Source organism: Sardina pilchardus, chromosome 15, assembly GCF_963854185.1.
Source record: "Sardina pilchardus chromosome 15, fSarPil1.1, whole genome shotgun sequence".
Lineage (NCBI taxonomy): Eukaryota > Metazoa > Chordata > Actinopteri > Clupeiformes > Clupeidae > Sardina > Sardina pilchardus.
This window is the reverse complement of record NC_085008.1, coordinates 3833533-3843107: the sequence shown is the minus strand read 5'-3', so window position 1 is coordinate 3843107 and position 9575 is coordinate 3833533. Positions and strand designations below refer to the sequence as shown.

Below are 9575 nucleotides of genomic sequence, written 5' to 3'. Positions count from 1 at the left end.
CCAATCTACAGTAGGCCTATCTAATTAACTTTACCCATTTGCCAGAATAGCCTGTATGAAACATTTGCACAAAAGGGTTGGTTTAACAATGAGTCATCTACTTTTGACAATCTACAGATTGTTGAAAAGTATACAGTATTTTGTAAGCTGGTATTCAAAATACAGGTGCGCAGGCTTGGCCTAAAAAAAGGTCTAACACTGCAGTGTTAAATATGCTTCTTTCTGGCTTGGCCCTGGCCTTACTAGGCCTAGGTTTTCTTCACTCCAACATGAATATTTCAACAAGGCTTTATGTAAACGAATCAGTGGTCATAATATTTTCGGGCAAAATGGTCAGTTTGGGAGTTTTTACCTACAGGATGCACATGGAAATATACGGATTGCTGCCACCTACTGTAGTTTAGTTTGCAATAGGAGCCTCCATCTGCCACACTACAGTGTTAGCCTACTCAACACTGAAATACAACTCCTGCCGTCACCGGATAGTTTAAAGACAAGTGAGTTGACATCACCTACAGGGGACAGACACCAGAATATGTGGTAAACATAGTGCAACGGGGAAAAACATACTCACTCTCATGATTTTGGGACGCTGCTAACGGATTTTGACAGTGAAAGTTAACGATTCAAGTTCAACACTCACCCCGCCCCTTTCCTCCGTCTGGGAATGCTGGGATGTTTACATTACTGGCACGGGTCAGGAATGGTGAGCAGCTGAGGGAAAGTGTCTGAGCAGATAACCGCCTTACAAAACTCGTTGACAACAGACATCCCTCTGTCTTTTATTCGGAACGTGTCCAGAAAGGTCCCCGAGCTCTACTACCGCTCGACCTTGGTTTGAAAAGAAGCAGAAGTTCCGCCATCATCATCGCAAACCCCAGACTGTGGAGGCATAGCTAGGCTGCCACTTCCTGGTAAGAATAAACGCAATGGGAAAGTTGCTACTCGGCTAGCTAATTAGCCATCTATTCAAGTAATTGCCTTTCCATTTCGTGCATCATTTTTCTCAGCATGCTTTGTAGGATTCGTGGATTAATACGTAGCCACACGATGAGCAAATGCTACATCATGTCCTGTTTAGCGAGACAACGCCAGTAGTTGTCTGCGCACTTTAGCAAGTTTTCCTTAAACTTTAGGAAGTTAGCTACTGTAGCTAGTTAGCCAAGTAACGTTGGCAGCTTGCTGTTGAAGTCGGATAGTCAGTGTCAGCTAATAGGTCAGTTCTGTCAAGCAATGCAGAGGTAGAGGATCATGCTTCTCCTACCCATTTAGGCATTAAAGAGTTTAGGACAGCATCATTTGATGATAGTGATCTGACATTCACTCAGTGAAATAGCATGCTAACCAACGTCATTTAGCTTGTGTTATGTTAGGGAATCCCTTATGTCACCACTGACGTTTTCTGTAAAAGTTATGTGAAGTAACGTTAAGGAAGCGCTTTGGAACACGCGGAAGAGTTACATTATAATGTAGATAGTTGCCTACAGTGTAACACTAAATTGTGTAGGAAAGTGTAGCTATTTTGGTGTAACATTGAGTGTAGTGTAACTATTGCAATGTAACAAACATATTGTAACAAGTTTATTTGCACACATGCTTCTTCAATTGAGGTGTGAACATCAGAGTCGTTGAACCCGTTAGGCCACTGGTATTTTTCAATAGGCTATGTGACTGTAATGTAGTTTGGCTAATGGACAGTGTTCAAGTGGCTAAAACCATACACGTGGGTCAAACTTGTCCCGAAAATGACTTCATGCAGTGTTAGTGAGTCATAGTTGGATTTGAACTATTGCTACACACGATGTGTGAACGTGTCACGTCTTGCAACTGCTGGCAGCAGATTAATGCAACAAGTGAAGTGATGAGTAATTTTGTTTTTAAGTCTTCATTTAGAAGTAAACTTAATTCATAACGTGCTCCTCATTAATATACATCTATTGCAGATTTACACTGTAGCATAATGATAGCTGTCAGTTTTTTAATCAGAGCTGTGGTAGCCTACAGTGAGAATATTTGAATACAGAAATATGCTGTTTTAAAATGGTTCTTCTATTCATTCCATGACCCACTAGAATGGAACACAGTGCCCAGTGCTGGAAAGAGTAGAGTAGGCTATTTTTTCCTGTCAAGATTTGTCAGTGGTGGGAACCATTTTGAACTCAAATACGCAAGCGAAATACACTTTCTCTCACTTTCCCGGCCAGAATTTGAGAAGAAGGTCCATTCAGCAATTTCAACAGCGCCTTCCTGGACATTAAGGCTCATTAACTTTATGTAGTAGCTACTAAGTCATGTCTGACCCCTTGCTAGACTAAGGTGAAGGTGACTCACACATGACAAATACCTCTACAGATATCAAGTTACAAGTACCTTTACTGTCTTCAGAGATTAATCTTCATCTTAAAGGAGAACTCTGCCCATTTTTCACATACAGTTGTGGTCATTAATTTACATACACATGCTAAAGCTGACTAAAAAGAGGGGTAAAAAATATCTTTTGGAAATTCGTCTTAATGCCTTAATTTAAAAAAAGAAAAAAAAAGAAAAAGAGGAAAAACTCCACCCTTTCAGGATACCAATTTTCTTTGTGAAGGATTAATGTATCGTAAATAAATAAATGTTCTTCCTTCAAATACAGGGTCATAGGTATACATACCCCTATGTTAAATTCCCATAGAGGTAGGCAGATTTTTATTTTTAAATGCCAGTTATTTCATGGATCGAGGATACTCTGTGTATCCTGATCAATTTCCCTTGGCCTTTGGAATGAAAATAGCCCCACATCATCATCACATACCCTTCACCATAACTAAACATGGGCAATGCATGGTTCTTCTTCTTCAGTTTGCCTATTAGCCTGTTTTATGCTCATTGAGCTCAATGCAAATCAAACCAGCTGTATCATTGTTTTAATTAAGGCATTAAGATCAATTTCCAAAAGTCAACTTTAGCATGTGTATGTAAATTTATGACCACAACTGTAGATCTCAGTTTCTTGCGGTAACCCTGAATGCAAAAAATGATTCTTTCTACCTCAAAATTGCAGCAGCTAACAGCTAGAGTAGCCAGGCAGCTGCAATGCTACACTAAAATCATGCCTCTAGAGTGTACTGTAGTTTCCTGGCTGTTCTTGCTGTTGAACCCATATGTAAGCCATATTGGATTTACAATGTTCACAGTCAGATCCCTTTTGAGCTTCATGTTAGTTATGTCCAGTTCTCCCTTTTTCTCACTGTCTAAAACACATTCTGATGCCAAGTGGCCATCTGGTACTTGTAGTGTGAATATAATTGCCCCAGTGATGCAAATGTAAAACAAAAATGTCTAAAATGGTTGCGCTTGTTTTCAGTACATTTTGTTAATGTTTTGATGACATCGATTCAAGTGGGATGTAGGCCTACAGTGCTTCACTTTCAAGTTTTCCACATTTTGTAATGTTTCAGACTGTTATGACATTTGCAATTGAGTGTTGGAGCATGCTGCTCCTGTAGTTTATTCTTCTTAAACTTGATTGAAGCCCACCTATGCCTAGTGGAATTCACTGGACATAATTAGGCAAAGCACACATATGTCTCACCTTTGAAGGTGTTTGTTTGAGGGCAAAGCAAGCTATGAAGTTGATCGAATTGATCTCACACAGATTAGGGGAGGATACAGGAATAATTGTGCTTCACTGAAAGGTGGCAGAGAGCACAGTGGCATACATCGTTATTAAATTGAAGAGCTTTGGAGCCACCAACAAACCTCCTGATCTGTCCACTCAGCTAAATTGGAAGGAACTTGATCAGATAGAACCAGTGGTAACTATGAATGAGATCCAGAGTTCCAGGCTCTCAGTGCAGATGATTGGACCTTACCGAAGGAGAAGCCTCAGTGTAGCTTACCAATAAAGAAAAGTCTAAGAAGAAAGTTGTGGCAAGTTTGTAGGATCGTTCCCAGGAGGATTTGAATGACCATGAACAAGAACTTAGTTAAATGTTGGAATGTTAATGAAAAAAGGATGATTCAATGCTTTATTTTTTAATGAATTAGCAAAATTCCACATCGGTAGGAAGCGTCAGTGCAGAGCTTATTTTGGTGTTTCGGACAGGAACAGTCACTATAAACATCTACTGTTTGCAACTGGTGTGTCCAGAAACATGTAACCTGATGTGCCCAGGACAAGTTCCAAGAGTCATTGTCTGAGAGAGCTATAGACATTTGAGAACCATTACTTAACTTCGTTTTTAAACCCCTGTACCCAGTTCTTAAATGTTTAATTGAAACACAAGACCCATAGAAATTCATAGAAAACAAACAAAACATTAAAATAATAGTCATCCTAACCCAGGATATGGGTTATATAGGTCACACTAAGGTCTAATTATTAGCTCTGATAACTGCTCTTTTCTGACATAGAATGACTTTCTAGTGTAAAATACAGAGACATCTGAACTGTCTTCTGTTAGTGTTATGAAAACAACCTGATGCCATAAATGACTTATTTCAGTTATCAGACATTGATGATTATGGTGAATAAATTGACCAATTTCTCTCATTAGTTACCCCGCAGTATCTGTTATACATGTACTGATTTTGTGCCTGGGCCCTTGTTAACAAAAAAGTGGACTGTTTGGAATTAGTTCTTGTCAGTACTCCTGCAGAATCTGACCTGCTTCACTTTCTGTACCACGCTCAAAAGGATAATTATAGCCCACAGTGCAACGGGTTGTAAAATTCCACCAAGTATGCATGCAGTTTGCTAAACTTGATAGTCTAGAGGATACTTTTTGGCCACAGTGTTATCTAATTTAAGAGACCATTACATCTCCCCATAACAGACAAACATGGTTTGTAAATAGAAATAATATTTTTGGTTATACCACTGCTTGGTCAAATTTCCTATTGTGATGCGCTATTTGGAACGTGCATTATTTTTCTATATACCGCACGGCTATGAAGAAGTTCCCTACTTTTGGGCTTATTACACTTGAATATTAATTCGCCAATGTCAATGTAACGGTAAAAACAACAACGTTGTATCTAAGACAGCGGCAATATAAACTAAAGCGATAGTAGCAGTGGTATAAGCGGGATAATCAACTCCGCGCCTTGTGCGTTTATAGGAAAATAATGCACTTATCGAAGTGTAAAGTCCCCTCCGCCTGCGGCGTCGGGTCCTTATTACCACTTCGAACGTGCATTATTTTCCTATAAACGCACGGCGCGTCGTTGATTATCCCTTACCTAAACCACCGGAGCTAACAAAATGGCAACAGTTTACTTCTGGTTGACTCAAAACCCTGCACTTTTCAGTTTGCTCTGAAATAGTATCCAGCAGCCACATCCAGACAGTACTCCTGGTTTATGATCATGAATCATGATACCATATTAATATGAAGTATTAATGTATGCATGCTAACCAGACCATTTAAGTGGATCCTGGCATATAGCCTATATGATTTGTTTTGCAGAAGCATTTTAGAGAACAGAAAATCTAGATTTAAGTAGTTATCTCCTTTGTATCAAGCTGATGATCATGGAGATATTACTTGTAACAATTATAGGGGCGCATTTTCCCATTTCCAGTATGCTGATCAGCCCCTTTCGACAGATTTGAGATTGAGGAAGTGAAAGTTGCTGCTGCATGCTTTAGGAAGACCAATTGAGGAAGATTGTGCATCTAAACCAGGAGCATGGAGTGATCGCTCTGCATGTAGTCTGAGCCATGGACCTATTGATCCATGCTTACCACACATGAAGTGCTGCTGCGTGTCTCTAAGCTGTGGCGGCTTCATGTAGTCCATGTTGGCGGTGCTACTGCTCCTGTGAGTCATATGTCTCCATGATATAGGTCACCTCATGGGACACCGCAACCATTGGCAGCGCCTCCAACCCAGAGTTTCCTTGCCACATATAAGCCACACTGGCATAATGTGAACAGTGCTGGAAGGATGTTCAGAAGCACAAACAATTTCCACCATGATGTTCGCTGTGTGTGTGTGTCTGTGTGTGTGTGTGTGTGTGTGTGTGTGTGTGTCTTTGTGTGTATGTAGTTGTTTATAACCACCCCTCCCTCCTTCTATCCTCCTTCCCCTTGATCTCTTTTGATTATATATAACTACAAATCCCCCAGGATATGAATCCACTTTCATGGAATTATTACAAGACACATATGCCACTGTAAACACAATAACAGTGACAGTGACAGAACGAATTTGTCACAAAATGAGACGAAAGGCACAATGAATTTGTGCCCAGAAAAGAAAAGAGAAGAGAGAAAGTGCTAAAGGAAAGCCATCATAAAACAAATGCCTATGTCTCCAGTGGCATGCCATCAGTGTTTACTGCAACTTCACTGCAAATGAGTCTTAATGTTTCAGCCAAGATCAGGGCCCTGGAACATGTTTGTTTGTCTTTTTACATTTATGCATGTGTCTTTTACATTTTGTGTGTACGTATGTGGGTACTGGAAGATGTTTAGATGAGGCAGTGTCTGTCTGTCTGTCTGTCTGTGAGGCTCTTGTCCACATTCTTCCTCGGTGCCAGCTATGGCAGTGTTTGTTTCAGAGCTCTGGAACAAGCCAAGTCAGACAGCTTTTTGCCCCCCCCCCAGTCTTTGCTGGGGATATGGGATGCAGGGCAGTTAAATTTGGCCCGCGGCGCCCGCTGAGCCCCGAAGCGAGCCACAAGAATCCCCCTGGTCCAGAGTTCTCTGAGCACTGCCCCCAGCCTGCACAGTGCACCCCCTGCCCCTACCACAACCAACCCCCTCCCCACCACCCACCCCTTCCCCAAACCCCACACTCCGTCAGTGGGAAACAAACAAGCCTGCTGGAAGCGGCAGGAAGTAGCCTCGGCACAGACCTCTCCTCTCCCCACCTCAGAAGTCATGCCAAGCTGGAACTGGGGAGACCTTTGCCAGTGCGGTTGTGGGGCAGCGTATAAAAATACTTTACAGATGTCTGCAGCCAGCCAGGCCCGCAAGCCAGCAGGGCATCTGAGCTGCTCCCACCGAAGGCTTTTTCTCTCTCTTCTCTTTAAAAAAAAAAAAAAAAACTGAGAGGGGTGGGAGTGGAGCGGTGATGGGTCTCGGGTGAACAGGGTGCTCGGAGGGTTGTATTCAAATGACGCTCTGGCATTGGCGATGGCGATGGTGGGAATGGTGTTGGGGCTGAATGGGTGTGGATGTGAGGATGTAGAGGTGGAAGTAGAGAGGGGCGGAGGGAGGTAGGGTCTGCACGTGAGGCTGGAGAGGGCTGCAGAGCCATCATGCTGTGCGTGTTGGGCGGGTGTCCAGCACGGCTGACAGTTTAACAGTGAGTATTTTACAGCACAGCATGCTGGCCGCTGTAAACAGGACACATTGCATGGAGCCCATGTAGCGTGCCGGGCCAGTCTTGGAAGTCGATGGCATTTGGGGGAAAAGGCAGATGGCACCGACTGGTGGTGTGCCTGTTTTTTTTTCTCTTTCTTTTTTTAAATAAATAAAAAAAAAACACAGATGAAAGCAGTCAGGCCTCTTTGAACTGAGAGTCTGTCACCACATAGTCAGCGTGTCTTTGGGCCGAAATATGACTGAACTGCCTCAATATCAACTTTTTGACCAATTCATAAATGGTCAACGTGATGGCGAGTCCTGTACAATATATGTAGGAAATATGCTGTTCGTTCCAAGGTGACATTAACACTTGGCATTTTTTACATATTCAACTACACTGAGAAACTCCCCAAGTGAAGACGAAGAAAACTGTTGTCTGACTTTATTCATGTTCAGTGTTTCCTTATAGCTCACAGCTTGCTTGACACTCAGTATTGTCCCCATATTAAATGAAGAATGTTACTCATCACAGCTGTGCTTTCAGTTTGTCTCTCCTCTGAACATGTGGTGACCAGCAAGACTACGTCAGCATCCCAGAAGGAATTAACCGGATGACAAATTTTGTCACTTGCTGAGTCAGAGCTGTGGACATTTTTTAGTCTTGTTACTAGTTGCTTCAATAATTACTATTGGTTGGTTAGTTGACTTTGCTCTCTTTATTGAGTATGTCATCTGTTGATTTAACTCAACTTGGCCCAAAGAAAGTGGTATTGCTGATAAGTCATACTTGTGAATCAGTCTGTTATGGAGGCAGTTTACTCCAATGAAAATATGTGACGTGGAAGATTTTTGGTAATGTATTAGCAAATATGTTTTGATAGTGAGTTGTGGAAATTATTGGATATATTCCAGCTTTTGGAATGCCAAAGTGAATGAATCACAATATGACTTTTGATGATTTGAGATGTTGTCAGATGGTGTCTGTTTCTTTGTTTGAGAAGAAGCTGCTCTTTGAGACATTTAAGTCTCTTTAAGTTAGAAGACCAGAACATACCATGTATCTGTGTGTGACGTTATGATAGGGATGGGCATTATAGACTTTAAAGGAGCCGTATGTAGGATTTTGGCCAAAACGAGTACTGCAATTACTTTCAAAATATTGTAGAGCGGTGAATCGCCTCCCCCTCCCCTCTGAGTCACGGTTGCCAGCTAGCTGCAGCAGGAACGTAGGCTGCTAGCTTTCAATGGCAAGTTTTCCTCAGCATAATGACAGAGAAACGAACTCACTCTGATAATGCATTGCTAACGTTAGCAATGACTATAGCTGCTTTTATTTCCCAAACAATTCCGTAGCCTACCTTTTCAATTCAATGACCCACCTCCTCCATATGGTCAACATAACGTTACTTTGCACGAACTTGCATAATTTGTTCAACTGTCATGAATAGGCCTAGGCTATTTAAAATGTCAATTTACAGTAGCCTACAAGTAAGTTAGCCAAACTGATGAATCTTTACCTGTCCAGGAGCAAATTAACAACACTGACGTCTGTCTTCAAATTCTTCTCCGTTTTCAGCCGTCTCAATCTCCTAAATCCTTGTTTTATTTAGACGTATGTCGGATTCATAACAAGGTCTTTTAGGTTCCATAACGGTAGACATATTTTATCCAACACGTTTGTAGCTGCAGCTGTCTATGGTGGTAACTAGCATAGCTGGCAACCCGGATGGCGAAATACTACTGACTTCGTGATTCGTAGATAAGTGTAGGGCGGCGCATCAAACCAAAACACAACATAACAACATCAACATCAGTTGAGGGCTGCAACTTCACTTTTAAATGAAAATATCTTGGCCGGACTACTGTTGTCAGTGATATAAGTATTTGAAATTAGCATGATTTCTAAATGTCTAGTGACATATCAGGGCCATTTTATGATTAATTGAAATACATTTCCTACATACGGCTCCTTTAAACTATCAGGATGTATCATATTTTTGGCAATTTCAATAGAAATTGTGAAATGAAAATAATATTATGTTTTCTGACCGTGTCAGTCACGCCATCTTACAGTCTCAAAATATTGATCTCTTACAAGCTTACCGTCAAAAATGTTCAACTTGATCCTGACGCTCATCAGCAATGAATTCTTCTTTGTCTACAGTTTGAACTCAGCATTTAGTCATCTTGGCTCTCATTCTAACTTGTGAGCTGCTCGTGTTGCAGCACATAAAAACATCCTTAACCGAAATCGTTAATGTTTCGATATGACACA

The 9575-nt window shown here is 41.3% G+C and overlaps 1 protein-coding gene across 1 annotated transcript in view; it reads left to right on the top strand.

Moving 5' to 3' along the window:
* The first annotated feature begins 631 nt into the window (after window positions 1-631).
* Window positions 632-9575, top strand: part of nek7 (NIMA-related kinase 7) — a 74211-nt gene continuing 65267 nt past the window's right edge. The window contains exon 1 of the mRNA XM_062556039.1: window positions 632-914. The gene's annotated coding sequence lies outside the window, so the exon portion shown is untranslated. The remainder of the gene's footprint in view (window positions 915-9575) is intronic.